Source organism: Perca fluviatilis, chromosome 3 (assembly GCF_010015445.1).
Source record: "Perca fluviatilis chromosome 3, GENO_Pfluv_1.0, whole genome shotgun sequence".
Taxonomy (NCBI): Eukaryota; Metazoa; Chordata; class Actinopteri; order Perciformes; family Percidae; genus Perca; species Perca fluviatilis.
This window is the reverse complement of record NC_053114.1, coordinates 33,456,025-33,471,761: the sequence shown is the minus strand read 5'-3', so window position 1 is coordinate 33,471,761 and position 15,737 is coordinate 33,456,025. Positions and strand designations below refer to the sequence as shown.

The window sequence follows — 15,737 nt, the reverse complement described above, 5'->3', positions numbered from 1 at the left end:
AAACTTCTTTTGTTGAATAAGATACTATAAGATAAGCCTTGAAGAACCATATCTGACAAATTATTATCATTCAGAGCAAAATATTTTTACAGTGTCAGTCCTGTTGTAGGTCAGGGTGCAGACATAGCGCCACCTGGTGGATTTTGTTAAGGTCATAAAAAAATGTGTTTTACAGCAAAAATGACTCCAAGGTTATTGTTACTTAATATTACAATAACATTATACTAATAGAATTGTCGTATGGATTATTTAATAAGTAGGCTTTTTTTTTTATTAGCAATATGTTGTGGCATGGGTAGGCTAATAGTCGGTATCAAAGGTTGTAAAGCTTGTTTAAAACATCAGTATTCATTGACAACGACTACATAAAGAGGATGTTTAATGGCTGGTGGTGAATTCCACTAAGTCAGCCACATTCCGCCTTTACTTGTGGCGTTGAGGAGGAGCTCAGTTGTTTATTCATTCACGTCAGCCCCTCTCGCCTTCCCTTCCCTCCTTCCTGCTACACACAACGGGGACCCACCGTTGTAACTGTTTTTCCCATATTGAAATTAACCACAATCACGCCGCCACCATAAACCGATTTTGGAATCAGGTGAGTTATAATTTTATGTTTCTCTTCCTTTTGACGATAAACGAGGAAATGTGTGTGCCGCTGGAGCGTTGACTTGTCCGGCCCCGGCGAGGCGGAGGAGTGTTTCAACCGTAACTTATTAAATTCCTCCTGACCAGGCGAGAAAATGTATGCGCGTTGTGTCTGGCGATTTTACTGCCTGTGCATTTCAAACGGGTGTCTTTCGGTGCGGTTTTCACGCTAAACTGAAACAAATGGTCGATGTAGGTCAGCAACTACAGGCAAAATGTCGTCTTTTCTTTTTTTTTTTTACTTCCACATTCTCTCATGCCACAAACAGATGGCGTCGAGAGGGGGGATGGAGAGAATGGGGAAAGAGACGCATAAAGGAGTAGGGGCTACACCAGGCCACATTAGCCCGGGTCTGCCCATCACTATTCCATACCCTGCACATACAGCATAACACACATCTTCATGCCAGGACACGGGAGGCCGAGATGTCTTGCGTAGGCCTGTCTTGAACAAAGTTTTTGCTGCTAAGTTGTCGGGCCTTTTTCTTTTAAAGATACAGCGCGAGTTTCGGGGGGGAATAATGGTATAATTTGAGCAGGCAAAAGTGTCCACAGTCCCAATGTTATATAAAGCTCGCCCCGTGCAGCTTTGGTGTAGGCTATAGCGTGCAGTCGACACCACATTTTGGTCACAACCCAGTGCAGAGGGGATATTTTTGACACCTCAAAGCACCGGTAAGATGCACTGCAGCAGATAACCTGTAGCCCGGGCTGCTTGCTCCTGAGGGGGAGACAGGCCACCACCAGTTGGCTGACTCCTCACTGGCTGTTGGAGATCATTGGTAGGCCACAGGTATCCTCCACTGCACTAATGAGAGCACTGCATCTCAGGCTGACTGTCAAAAGGATGTGAAGGTCCTGTGGCTGTCTGGCTCTATATAGGCTACTCTCATTTTGGATTGCTTGAGTGCCATTGTAAGTATTTATGTGCAACGCCAGAACGAGTAATAACACTGCTGACCCCTTGCATACCTGCCATGCAGTGTCTAATCATGTAATGTGGATGGTGCATTGCATGCAGCAAGGCAACTGCATACTGTGCATACCAGTTGGCAGCCTGGGGCCTATAGATGGGCTCCGGTGCAGTTCAGTGTCATTGCACATCAGTGGCTGGCAGTAATTAAAAAGACATCCTCCCCTTGTGGTCTGTGGGTCATCTGATTGACGGTCATTTAAATGGAAATATTCAAATGACTCAGCATTGTACGACCAAGGTATCACCCCCCATGCGCATCTTACTTTTCTCACTGTTTGAAAGTGACCCATTTCTGCTGTCAGTTTGAGCAGATGTGCGTCCTGAAATGACACATTGACTAAACTGATTTTCAACTCCGTGCCCAAGGGAGTGCAGGGCGTCAACCATCTCTGTCCAACTCACCCTTCTCTAGTGTTTCAGTAGCCTTTTGTCAGGAGATCCTATTTCATTGCAGCTCTTAGACTGAGCATCCCCCGTCATTTTAGGCCATCCTTTCATGCCTTATGAGTGTTGGTCAAGTGCTGCTGGCCTGGTATTTTCTCACTGTAGAGTTCACCTCTACCTCTGTCTTCTAAAGAGTGCATTTATTGGCTCTCGCTGTGCTTTTTTCCTTGAACTGTCAAGCAGCTCCAGTGAAATCTTACGTGAAGTGTTAGCTACATCGTTGATTGGAGTGCTCTGCCTCCCTGAATGCCGTTTTGAGCCTCTTTGACTTGCACTGTTTGATGTTAACCTCTCCAGTCTGTTTTTGCTTGATGGGATCTCGCCTCATATTACTTTGCAAACTTGCTGTCTTATCAGCTGGCTGCTATATGTGTTGTCTTCTGTGTTAACCTTGTGTTAATGGTGTGTCTAATCTTCTCTGCTTGCGATTGAAAATATTGGCACCTTTGCACATTTGACATTATGTATGATGATCCGATAACTTCATTTAATAATAGTCTACCGAGAAATTGTCAACCTTAACAAAAAGCACTGCTAAGTTCTCAACAATTCCGGCTTGTACTTTGTCTGCCCAATGTATTTCTCCAAGTTTAACAGTTCCATTTTTTTTTTGGGGCCAGCTTGAGTTGTACAGTGATGAATGAATTTCCCCAAGTTTAAATCGATAATGTGTTATTACACTGCTGCTGCCACTACACAATCTGTATGCTACCCAGGAGATCTTAAGCCGGTCGTCTGTGGATCATCAGCAGCAGGGATGGCTGTGTTGTAGATAGGACCAGCAGAGCCAAATAGAAAAGCACATCAGGACATCCACAATATGCATAAAACTGAACCAGTCATCTTAACAAACACTAACAATTAGACACACCTCTTGTAAATGAAGATAAATGAAAATTAGCTGTTCTATTTTTTCCCTCTCCCTCCTTTCTTTTTCATGGTGTGGGAATATAGCTGTGGCAAAAGGTTTAGAATAGCTGATGATGGTGTCAGCACATTGCAGCGCTTGACTGTGCTGCAGGCAGGGTTTAAAAAAAAAAAAAAAAAAATAGGCTGATGTTTCTGGAAGCACAAAGGCCTAATGTGTAGGGCCTGTTGGTTACAGCCATGCTGAACGACCTCCAGAGTGACGTGCCACTTTGTTTGTATGAGTAATGTGTAGGCCTATTTGAACGCCACAATACTAGAAAAAATTAGGCCTAGGCTTGCAACATTGAATTGTTCATAAATGACTTGAAGGGTTGGCATGTTTGAATGTTTCACTAATAACATAACTTTCAGCACATGATATGTCACCATGTGAATTATTATGATTGTAATTTTAAAGCAAAAACAGTCTTGGTAACTGTTATTATCACTTGTGAGAAATAGAAGTGTTGGTGTTTAGAGACAATGGGCAAAATATGATCTGGATTTAATCTAGACTCATCTGTCACGTTTGATGATTTGACAATAATAATTAATAATATTAATAATAATATAAAAAATAATAAAGTTAATTAATTAAAAAGTGCGCTACTTTTGCCTCAGCTCTGTCCCTCATCTTCGGTTTCACTCACCACGGAGTCTGACTTAATGTCCCGCCCACAACACTATGTGACTATCTTTTACTGGGTATTATGTTGAAAGTTTCTGATTTATTAAATAGTTGCTTAAAGCATCTAAACAAAGTTTTGTGTTGGAGTGTGTAACGTTCCAAAATTTTAATTTTTACTTAAAGATAAACATTTTCACTGTATATGCATATCAGTTCCAAATATCGGATATCTGTTCATTAACTAATAATAATCAAGACAATTGGTATCAGCCCTGAAAAAAACAGTATTGGTCGATCCCTAATTGTGATAGTGACGGTGTTAATCAATCAAAATTATAATTGTTGGTTCATGGTTTAAATGATTTAAATTAGTAACATCCCTAGTCTCAACAACTGTTGGATGGATTGCAATAATATTTGACATTCATGGTCCTCAGAGGATGAATCCTAATAACTTTGGCGAAAGTTTTCACTAATTCTGTGAAACATCTCAACGATCTATGGGATGAAATGGCATCGTGCAGACATTCATTGTCCTCAGAGGATGAATCCTACTGACTTTGATCACTTTTCCTCAAGCACCATCTAGGGATAATAATAATAATAATAAATTGAATTTATATAGCGCTTTTCATGGACTCAAAGTCGCTTTACAGGGCAGGGTAGATTATAAAAACATAACAAAACAAAACGAGCAAACAAAACAAGTAGAACAAAACAAGATACAGATGAAAAAGGGAGGGGGGCAGGTGGACTATGGGTAGGCTGAGGTGAAGAGATGGGTCTTGAGGCGGGACTGGAAGATGGTGAGGGACTCAGAGGGCGCGGATCTCTTGGGGAGGGAGTTCCAGAGCCTGGGAGCTGCTCTGGAGAAGGCTCTGTCCCGAAAACAAGCGCAGGTTGGACTTTTGGATGGAGAGGAGACCGGCTGAGGTGGATCTGAGGGACCGTGAGGGTTGGTAAAGGGAGAGGAGGTCAGTGAGGTATGAGGGGGCCAGATGGTGGAGGGCTTTATAGGTGAGGACCAGGATTTTGTAGGTGATCCGGTGGGAAATGGGAAGCCAGTGGAGTTGTTTTAGGACTGGAGTGATGTGGTGCCAGGATTTGGAGCAGGTAATGAGGCGGGCGGCTGAGTTCTGGACCAGTTGGAGTCGATTGATGTTGGTAGAGCTGATGCCGAGGAGAAGTGAGTTGCAGTAGTCCAGTCGGGGAGGAGATGAGAAGGCGTGAATGAGTCTTTCAGCAGCGGGGGTGTGAGAGAGGGTCTGATTTTGGCGATGTTGCGGAGGTGAAAGAAGGAGGTTTGGAAACTTGACGGATGTGAGGCTCAAGGGAGAGGGTGGAATCAAAGATAACGCCAAGGTTGCGGGCCTGGGGAGATGGGGAGACAATGGTGCCGTCGATGGTGAGAGTGGGGTTATTGGTTTTGCTGAGTGTGGATTTGGAGCCGGTCAGAAGGAATTCTGTTTTGTCGCTGTTGAGTTTGAGGAAGTTGTGTTGCATCCAGGTTTTAATAGCTGACAGACAGGAGTTGATGTGGGAGAGGTGAGGATTGTGGGGGATTTGGTGCTGAGGTAGATCTGGGTGTCGCCGCATCAGCAGTGGAAGTCCAGGTTGAAGTGGCGGAGTATCTGACCAAGAGGGAGGATGTAGATGATGAAGAGGAGGGGGCCAAGCACGGAGCCTTGGGGAACACCTTGAGTGACTGTGGCTGTGGCAGAGGTGTGGTTGTGGAGAGAGATGAAATGGGATCTGTTGGAAAGGTAGGAGTGGAGCCAGCTGAGTGCAGTACCGGTCGACGGTACAGTCTTTTGAGTCTGGTGAGCAGGATGTTATGGCTCACAGTATCGAAAGGCTGCACCCAGGTCGAGGAGGATGAGGATGTTGAGGGAACCGGTGTCAGCAAAGGTGAGGAGGTCGTTGAGGACTTTGAGGAGAGCGGTTTCTGTGCTGTGTAGGGGGCGAAAACCAGATTGGAGAGGTTCGAATTAGGTTATTGGCAAGAAGATGGGTTTGTAGTTGTGAGGCGACTATGCGTCCCAGGGTTTTAGACAGAAAGGGGAGGTTGGATATTGGGCGGTAGTTGTTGAGAGAGGAGGGATCCAGACCAGGTTTTTAAGGATTGGGGTGACAGCGGCAGTTTTGAAAGCAGAGGGGACAGTTCCAAGGCACAGTGAGGAGTTGAAGAGGTTAGTGAGGTAGGGGCATAGGACCGGGAGGCAGGACTTCAGAAGTGGAGTAGGGAGGGGTCAAGGGAGCAGGTAGTGGGTTTGGAAGAGCTGATGAGTTTGGAGATTTCAGGAGGAGTGACTGGGTTAAACTGGGAGAGGAGGAAGTGTGGAGGAGGGGTCGGGAGGTCTGGAGGGATGGAGAGAGGAGGGTCCAAGGTAGGTGCTGGAGTAGATCCTGGAAGGTCAGATACAGGGGATAGGGATTTGTAAATGAGATTGATTTTGTCAGTGAAAAAGTGGAGGAATGAGTTGCAGAGATCCGGAGTAGAGGTAAGGAGGCTGTTGGTCCGAGGCTTGATGAGGTTGTTCAATGTGGAGAAGAGGGTTCTGGGGTTTTGGCAGGGGTCGGTGAGGATGGTGGAGAGGTAGGCAGATTTGGCAGCAATGAGGGCATCTTTGTAGGCTGGCGAGATGGGATTTATAGGCTTCATGATGGACTGTGAGGGATGATTTCTTTGTCAGACGTTCAAGTTGGCGGCCAGTTTGTTTCATTTTCCGGAGTGCAGGTGTGTACCAGGGTGAAGAGGTGTTAAAAGTGACGAGTTTTGTTTTGAGGGGGGCCAGGGTGTTGAGGGAGGTAGACAAGGTGGAGTTGAGGTGGTCTGTGAGGTCATCGGGTGAGGTGAGGGTTGAGTCCAGGTGGAGAGTGGTGGAGAGCAGGTCAGAGAGATGGTGGGGATTGATAGATTTGAGGTTGCGGAAGGTGATTTCTCTGAGGAGGCGGGGCGTGGGGTTGGAGAAGGGATGGTGAACCGTATCAGTTTGTGATCAGAGAGGGGAAAGAGGCATGGATGGAGGTCGAGCACTGGTTGGTTGGTGGAGCAGACCAGGTCGAGGGATGTGACCTTTTCATGGGTGGGGAAAGTGTACATGTTGGGTGTGAGAGAAGTTATCCAGTAAAATTTTGAATTCTGATGAGAGCTTGCATGTTGGGGAGTCCATGTGGATGTTTAAGTCACCGAGTAGCAGCAGACGGGAGAGAGAGATGAGGCTAGTGTGAGGAGTTCAGTAAAATCAGAGAGGAAGGAGGGATTTGGTTTAGGTGGCCGGTAAATGAGGATGACTGTCATGGAGGAAAGAGTTTTGAAGGCGAGATATTCAAACGATGATACTGAGGGGAGGGTGAGTTCTGTGATCCGGAAGTTCTGATTGAAAATGACCGCGAGGCCACCTCCACGGTGGGAGGGGCGGGGTTTGCAGATGTAGTTGTAGCCAGGGGGGGATGCTTGGTTGAGGGAGAAGAAGTCGTTGGGTTGTTGCCAGGTTTCGGTGAGCAGAAGGAAGTCAAGAGTGTTGTCGGGGATTAGTTCATGGAGGGCAGGGGCTTTATTGTTGAGCGATCGGGTGTTGAGGAGGGCAAAGTTGGCATGGTGAGAGGGTGGTGGGATGGGGGCAGGCGGCGGAGAGATCTGAGGTTGTCCCGGTTAGCAGTGCGTGTGGGGTCGTTGGGGGGTATTGCAGTTGAGGGGGACAGTGAGCCGATTAGCAAATGATTGGAGAGTATGATTGAGTGTATGTGAAGTGGGGAAAGCACTGTAGTCCGGTCCGGTTTTCTGTGTAGCCTGATGATGCGTTCAGCCCTATGTGAACCAGTGGGTGAAGCATTCAGATGACGTGGGACAGGTGCAACAGAGCGTGCAGGTGACCAGATGGATGGAATGGATTGTCCGTGGTGGAAGAAAACAAACTTGGCGGCGAGAGCTTCTGTGGATGTAACGGCCGCCGAATGAAGTCCGAGCTGTTTGATGACTGGGATGCAGGATGGAATGGAGTAGTTGACGAATTGGACCAGTTGCAGAGTTGAATATTTGATCATGATGCGGAGCGGAGGGACGGAGAGCTCCGGATAGTGGTTAGCCGTGGGCTAGGAGCACAGAGGTGGAGGTGGAGATGGATGAATGAGGTAATTGCCAAAACTATCCACAGCATGACCGAAGGAGAGGAATGTCTAGTCTTGGTCGCTCGCATCTGGTGGAGGTTGCCTATGAGGAGGAGGTCAGCAATCGGGTTAGCCGCCGAAGCAGCTAGGATTTGCCGCCCGCGTTTGGTGAACGGGGGCAGCTAGCTAGCGGCTAACCGACGCGAGCAAGAGTCCGGTCGAAGGCGCCGCGGGCGTCCCGGGGAACCAGCAGAGAGACTGTCCAGAGGTACAGAGGCTGTCCAGAGGTAGGGGTACAGCGAACACAAACACAAGAGAATAGCAGACGAATAGCAGATGAATAGCAGACGGAGAAGCGGCGAATAACCAGCGCCAGCGTCCTCTCACGTCGGTTAAAAAAAAAAAAAGTAGCGATTACCGGTGTAACGGTAAACCACGGTAAAAATGTTGATGATAACAATTACCGTTTTCATTTAAAATATAATTATGGTGTGGAAACCGCTTGTTCCCAGCTTCATCCGAGTCTCCTGAAGTTGCCGTGCGGGCGCACTGCGTAGCCTACAGTGCGGTTCTTGAAGTTGGAATTATGGCGTGAGGAGGAGATGACAGCGCTCAGGACATTTATCAGCCTTGTAAAAAAGGCCATAGTAACACTTCCTCTCTCTCCTGAGATGATTGAAGAATCAGTGACGAGAGTCATCGCTTTGATCTCCTGCCAATCACTCGCGCTCAGGCAGGATAAGGGGATAGAACAGCTTTTCATAATTTCTTTCCCAGTTTTCGGACATGTTGAAGTCATGTGTGCACCCCACAACGTAAGTTAAAACTATTCTGTAGCTTGCTAAACTGTCATGGGTTTTACTGCCTCATTATCTGTGTAAACTTTTAAACTACGTTTATTCATATTTCAATAAGTGTACTGCTACAATGTGGATTAAGTTTTTCCCGTGTTACAACATGACATTTATTTGGAGAGCGCTATATTATCACCTTGATAATATTGCTGTTGCTGTGTTTTTATTGCATAGCTGATAGATGTGCAGATTGTTTAATATTACTTATGCAGCCACGTGTTGATATTCAGGTTGTGTTTGCTAGCATTTGCTTATATTTCAGAACCACATCCACTGTAACCTCAAATACAACTTCATAGTTAACTTCATGTTTGAGTCGTTAATAAATCTTCCTGGATCTCAAAGTCAGACATCTCTAGTTCAAGTTCTTACCGGACACTCTACAGCGGGCCAGTGTTTTAGTAGCAAGTTTTCAATAGTTTTTACAGCCCTATTGCCTATATTTTTGTAATATAAACACTGTTTGAAACTATTTCAGCTTGTGTAGGCCTATCAGTGCTTTCTGAACATATTGAACACACGTTTTTAAAAATACTGCAATAATACCGAAAACTGTGATAATTTTGGTCACTATAACTGTGAGGTAAAAATTTTCACACCGTTACATCCCTAAATTAGGGACCAGCCAGACCCATGTGACGCGATCGTCCAATCAGCTGCCATGGGTTGCGTTTGTCACGCACATCCCGCTCGTTATTTCCAGTAAGTGTTTTAAAATAGGTGTATAAAGTGGACACTACGGCAGTAAGAGGTTAGTGCAGCTTAACAGTGTACTGACGAACCGTGCGGTACACACATGCTCCGAACCGAGACTAGCGAACCGAGCGCTTCGGGTGTTTTTTCATGAACCGTACAACCCCTAATCATGACATTGACATTTCACTCACATTTGACTTGAGTGAAATGTTTCTACAACTAATGGATGGATTGCAATGTATTTTGGTGCCCCCATTTAAATAAACTGTGATAACTTTGGTGATACCATAACCTTTCACCTATCAGAGGCGCTAGCTGTAGTCTCTTAGTCCTGTTATTTTTGGGTTTAAAATAAAGTTGTACTCATTTCCTGTTCGAATCCAGACAATTGGCAAAATATCTTTGCTGCTGATAAATAAGTGAAGAACTGAAAAATACCACTATAAAGTGACTGTTTTAGTGCATTTTATTTATATATATATTATAAATCTCAAGTCTGCTTCATGGGGTGTATGCAGGAGGAAGTTTTTAATAGACAACTCAAGTATGCAATGCTTATTAGGTGCGAGTCATGCCTGTCAGTTTTGGTCTCGCTGCTGGTCTGACTAAATGCTGTCCTTGCCAGCTTTTACTGTGTGAAGTTGTTACTAGTTGTCTGGTGAGTCAGTTTGTCAGTCAGTCCTCCCAAATTCTGTGTGAAAAAGATTAGCTGTTGAACTTATTTCGCTGCAGTTTAACAGAATGTGATATCATACAATCCGTTAATTATTTTATAGCTGAAATCATTTGTAGTTCAAAATTGGAGTATTTCGTTCACATGTATAAAGACAACCGTTTGCTTCTCATTTGCTCTTTTTTTCTCTTTTGATCTGATTGCATCCTGATTATTAGCCTCTGTATTGAGTCGTGATCCGACCATAATCATCTGAGCTGACAAAAATGGTATTGTTTAGTAAGATACCAGTTCAGGGTAACTAACCACATTCAGTGTTAGCCTTCAGCCTTTATGTCTCTGCAGTCCTCTGTTCACTTAGCAATCTACCACTTTCCTGCATAGTACAGAGCAGTGGCCTAGTTCATTCACTCTTGTAATTTTAGCTGTGTCTGTATTTGAGTGCATGCCTTCTGTGTATGCGTACATGGACACCTCTCTGTTTTTTCTCCTTCTCTTATCGTCTCTGTTTCCCGTCCTCTCATTCCGTCTCTGTCCTTTGACACTGTTCCTGTGTCTCTCTCTCTGTCGGTGATGCTTTTGTCATGAAACTGTGCCATACTCAGGCGGGTGATGCTGGGCTAGTTAGTTACCTCATTTTGTGATGTATCAGCAGAGCTACACCTCTGTGGACAGACGGTGTTATTCTCGAGGGAGTTTGAGACAATACACCCGTTTTACAGTGTTGGTTTGATCGATGCCTTGTGTTGCTGATATTGGGTTTAAACTGAGGTTGTGAATGGGTGAAAAGTAGCTGTGCTGGAGAATTGGACAATGAAGGTGCTAGTTAGCCTAAACGTCTTTTGCAGATTAAAATGAGTATGAGGCCTTCTAGAATAAGTTTTGTGGAAGATAAGGAATAACAAAAACACAAGCAAATCTAAGGGATCCATATCAAGATTGTTTGTTTTTGTTATGCGTTTATGTTTATTTATATGTAAGTCTGCCGACATTGAAACTCTCAAATATCCAGTATGGGTCAAGATGTAATGGATACATAGATTTATGGCTGTTTTTAAGGTATTATCCAGTCCCTCCAGGATTTCGCAGCCTTTTTTTTTTTTTTTTAGATTGTTGCGGCCTAAAATGTCTGATTTTGCGGGAGCTTTTGCAAAAAAAAAAAATGCGATAAAAGTTGTAATGTCTTTTGTATGTTTGTTGTTTGTAGGGATGCACCGAATATTCGGCCACCGAAAATTTTCGGCCAAAAATGGCCCAAAAGGGCATTTTCGGTTTTCGGCCGAAATACTTTTATCACCGAAACAATACGGCCAAAATGTTGTGATGACGCAAACAGAAACCGCGACCTGCACGTGTGTCAGTACCCGATCCGTTCCACCTGCAAAGCGTCTCCTAAGCAAAGAGGTTGAGACGGACCACGGAGTGAAAACAATGAAAAGTACGCTCTGAGAGTCCGTCAGCACACGTTTCACTGAGATCTATTCGGATCCTCTGCACTTCATCGCGACTGTACTTGATCCGCGTTATAAAGACCATTACTTGGATGCGGAAATAAAGCAGGGCGCACGAGAAATGATCCAGGCCGCGATGGATACGGAGAACCCGCGTGGAGACGGAGACGGAGCGCGCACGGAGCAGCGCCCAGCGCAGGAGGAGATCAGAGCGCAGAAAAAAAGACTCTTCTCTCTGCACCAGATGAGGGGCATGCACCCTCGTTGTCTTATATGTTCAGCTAAATCCTGCAAGAAAGTGCCTCAAATAATAATAATAATAATAATAATAACAGGTAAGCTATTCTGTTCTTAGGCTACTATATACTGTATGTGACTATCAGATTGTAGCCATATTTCTGCTAGATATTTTTTAAATTAAACTTTAATATTAATTTATACAATTGCAATGCCTTGATTTTAGTGAAGTTAGTACACAGTCATAGCCATAAATGCAATGGTACTAATAATTGGCATAATTTCTTTCGGTTTTTCGGTCTTGGTTTCCTCTTTTTCAGTTTTCGGTTTCGGCCAAGAATTTTCATTTCGGTGCATCCCTAGTTGTTTTTATTTTTTTGTTTTTGTATAGTTCTTTAAAAATAAAAAGGAAACTTGTTTTGGGGAGAATAAAACTACTCTGGGCTGAGATTTCCTGGGAACCTTACCAAATAGGCTCAGGATGCTGTTCAATGTCAGGTGTTAATGAACTTTGGCGGAGGCAACGTCAGGCATTAACCCTCACTTATCATAATGTATTATACATTTTTGGTAAAATAAGAAGTAAACCAACATATTGACCCCATTAATGTCATCAGAACTTGCCTCAGTGCATACAATCCTCTGACAGTGCTGCAGAGTTCACTCAGTAGGCTGTAGGCTATGTGTGCAAGATGCTGAGAATCAGCTGTAGCCTACATGTGATGAAGGATGCACTGCAAATAAATTCACAATCCAAAAGATGCTTTGAGGTGTAGAATTTCTTAGAATCTAGGCTAATGCTAGATAGATTAAATCTCACTATACAAACATTCTGTGGGAGTAGGGCAACATTTCCATTTTAAGCTGCCAGAAGAAGCTATGCTTCATCTTAACTGCTTGTCGGATGGTCAAACAGCTTCCGAAACCAGATTGGGGGGGGGACTGTCTCCGACCATTTCTGTCATTTTCCGAATCCGACATTTATATTCACGTCACGCTGTGATTGGCCAGCTGTGATTGGCCAGCTTGGCGGAAGTGAGAAAGAAGCCATGGTTTGAACTTCTCTCTCTTTGTTAAATTCGTTACACAACACTTTTAATGTGAACAGCCAACTGTAACACTATCTCTTACTGGACAGACTGACAGTCTGAAAATGTGTGCATTTATCCCCATATTTAAAAAACATATTGTGTCTTCCCCCTCTCGTGCCCAGCTTTTAACACAGCCAGCTTTTCACTTCTTCAAAATAGCATTGAAATCAACTTAAAATTGTGTAATGAGAATATTGTTAGCAGCTTTACTTAAGTGTGTCCAGTGATACATTTCTGGAGGATTGTGAATTTCAATGGACAGCACAAACTGGATTAGCGTCATCTCTTGGCAAACGGACTGTAATGGACTAGTCTTGCATTGCCAGACTTATCTCCACAGTGCTGTGTCAGCGCTGGAGTATGGCCTGGCTACACCTCCTATCTATTCTTGGCCTGGGAAAACCCTGATGAACTTTGGCAAATTTCAGATTTGCTCTGCAAGTCGGTCTGGCCAAGAGCCTATTCAAGGCCATTTCAAATTTTTCCAAATCGAGGCACCAATCACAACCGTTGAGGCGGGCTTTACACGATGACTATAGCGCAGCGACGGCAAGCAGCTTTTTGTTTACATTCAACATTGAAGCGCAGCAACCCGTTGATACCGCTGCTACATCACCCAGATCGTTGGTCTGATTGGTTGAAGAACTATCGAATTGCGCCCAGAGGCATTTGAGCGGCGTCCGTTGGTGACGCACCCTTTGGAAATGAGCTGTGAATGAACATTCCCCAGACCCACTCTCAGTTACAACTGAGAGTGGGTCTGGTGTCAACCAGGCTAATCTATTCTGGGACAGTTGAAAGAAAAACATTCCGGTTGTTTATATTTCTTTAAACCAATCACAACCGTCCTGGGCGGCGCTAAGCCCCGATAGCAGCGATAGCTAAAGGAGAGGGACATCATTGTCAGGCTTTATCCCAGCAATGTAGTTGGTTGAGCAAAACTAGTAATGGACTAACTACTTTGCATGCAGTGATGAAAGTGTTAGCTGTTAGCCGTTCGTGTCATTTCAGATCAATTTCAGATCGAATGGTTAAGATATTTAAGCCTATTTTCTGAAGTTGCATTATGGGATTTTTAGCCTCCTGTAAATAAAGTAATCCATTAAATGTATACTTATGAACGTATGTCCTTTGTGTTACATTTTCTATTATACAGACCCAATAGGTGCTTGCCTGCTGTGTATTTTGAGGCCCCGAGCTTTCTGTTCTGTTGCCAGGTATCACTGGGCTGTACCTGAGAGCCTGAAACAGATAAACTTGATGATGAGCACATCAATCCTCCCGTGTATTCTAGCAAAAATAGGAGAAAAAGACGTCATGAGTACATGACTGCACCATTCAGTTTCCGTATTTATAGTATGAACCCACTGTAGGGTTAAGAACGCCAAATGGTGAGCAGGGAAACCAAACTTTAGATCGCCATTTTAGCAAATGTCTGCCCTGCTGAAGTGTCCTTGAGCAAGACACTAAATCTCTATTTCGTCTCTGGGGGCGCTGTTGTGTAGCTGATCTCCAACTGGTAAAGAACAAGTGAAGAGAGAATTTCCCTCCAGGATTTAATATAATACCAGAACATTAATCCTGATGTTTAAATTTCCTTTTTTACAGGCTTTATTGTACTTTTTAGGTCCTTGGTTGGGGAAAGAACAGCAAGAAGAAACAGATAACAAGGAAGTGATGAAACGGGGGGGGGGGGGTTGTATCCATGGAAACATGAGAAAAGAGTGATGGGAGAGAAACTGTTAGTTACAAAGCACTAAAACAAAATGGTAGGCCCACATCAGCATTTAACAGCAGAGCAGAGATGACGTTTATTGACACTTTAAATTGTGTCTTTTCTCATAATTCCGTTCAAAGTGATTTCGTTTCAGGGCTTCATACCTTAACATTTTATTATTGTAAGTGAATTTGTAACATAGGGGTGAAACATTAAAAAGTATGGTAGGTAAGGCCTGTAGCTGATTTTCACTCACATTTAAGGAGAGCAAATAGGAGATGCTACCAGGAACAGCATACACACCATGTGTTTGAGAATTTAGGACTTTATTCCCAAAGGAAATGCTTCATAAATATATTATACTGTATACTTGCCTCAGGCGCTGCAAATAGGCTACCTTAACTCTGCCGTTTACACCTGCTGTAAGTTTTGATGACATAGTCATAGATGGCAGTTTAATGTGGATTTCAGATCAAAACTTAAATTCAAGGCATATAACCCTATCAGCATTGAATTGTTTTCATGTATTTGCCCCCAAAACAGAAAAGACAATGTATGAAAGAGTGGCACAAGTAAGCGCGCACTTCCAACTCTCTGCCCTGATACTTTAGACTTAATTGTTTTTCTTTATTCCAGGGGAATTTGAAGAAATGAGTAAGAGGCTAATGGGTCACTGACAGGGTGGGAAATTAACTTAGTGGCTGGTGGATGCCCAATTTTACCAGCCACTTAAATTTTTTACCAGCCACTTTTTCCGGAATTCAAATTTATAAAAGAAAGTGCACTAGCATACTTTTAATTGCTTTATTAAATTACTTATTATTAATACATATTTTATTAATATAAATTTATTTATGTGTGAGTAGCTTGTTGATTTTTACATTGTTAGTTAATTTCCTATACTGGCCTGAGACACACATTCATACGGTTTGATAAAGGACTTATTGGACTTAAACTTATCATTGATCTTACAATAACAAGTGTAGCTGTCCTCAATTTAGGTCATCCTGTAGTCACATCTGGGTTTTCCTGCTGTGTGTGTGTGTGTGTGTGTGTGTGTGTGTGTGTGTGTGTGTGTGTGTGTGTGTGTGTTTTGTTTGTTTCGCGCGCGGGTAGAATTGAGCAGCAGAAAGCCGACAGGATTAAAACGGCAGCAGCTGATACAAAATGTATACAGGTTGGCAGGACGGTCTGAAATGTTTTGCATGGTCTTTCGCTGTACGTTTGTCAATGCGCCACTTGTTCGAGAAGTACCTCCTCTTTTTCTTTACTTCGCTCTCAACAGTTTGTACAGCCATGGCTACTG

The 15,737-nt window shown here is 43.8% G+C and overlaps 1 protein-coding gene across 2 annotated transcripts in view; it reads left to right on the top strand.

The window, feature by feature from the left end:
- The first annotated feature begins 426 nt into the window (after positions 1 to 426).
- znf710b (zinc finger protein 710b) overlaps positions 427 to 15,737 on the top strand; it is a 34,525-nt gene continuing 19,214 nt past the window's right edge. For both annotated transcript variants that reach the window (XM_039795198.1, XM_039795199.1), the window contains exon 1: positions 427 to 595. The gene's annotated coding sequence lies outside the window, so the exon portion shown is untranslated. The remainder of the gene's footprint in view (positions 596 to 15,737) is intronic.